The sequence below is a fragment of the Alligator sinensis genome, unplaced genomic scaffold, assembly GCF_000455745.1.
Source record: "Alligator sinensis unplaced genomic scaffold, ASM45574v1 scaffold505_1, whole genome shotgun sequence".
NCBI classification, from domain to species: Eukaryota; Metazoa; Chordata; order Crocodylia; family Alligatoridae; genus Alligator; species Alligator sinensis.
Window position 1 is genome coordinate 2,838,596 of NW_005841940.1, and position 653 is coordinate 2,839,248.

Sequence of the window (653 nt, forward strand, 5' to 3'; positions counted from 1 at the left end):
CCGTCTAACTGCCTCCCTACAAGCGCGAGCAGAGGAGGTATACTCCTCTTTGGTAATCTCTCCCTGTTTCCACTTTTTATATGCTCCCCTTTTAGCCCGTAGGCTGCCCTGGATTTCTTTGGTCAGCCAAGGAAGCCTCCTGGCCCCTTTCCCTCTTTTTCCTCGCATCGGGATCGTCTCCCTCTGTGCCTGAAGGATCATTTCCTTAAGGCACAGCCACCCTTCCTGGGCTCCCAACTCTTCAAAACTCCTACTCTGCAGTGCGTCCTTGACTAAATGCCTGAGTTCATTGAAATCGGCTTTCCTAGTCTAGCACTTTCACCCTACTAGTTACCTTACCCACTCTCCCAGAACGCAGTCCCCTGGCAGCCATCTTTGCTGCTGGCACGCACCCTATAATCTCTAGGGGTGCATAGTCAAAGCAGAGCAGCACGCTCCACCTCTTCCCAGTGAGACATGTCCATCATTGCAGAGCCACTGGCGGGAATATTTGAAAGCTCGTGGCGCACGGGCCAAGTCCCGGAGGACTGGAAAAGGGCCAACGTGGTCCCCATTTTCAAAAAGGGGAGGAAGGAGGACCCGGGCAACTATAGGCCAGTCAGTCTCACCTCCATCCTTGGCAAAGTCTTTGAAAAAATTATCAAGGCTCACAT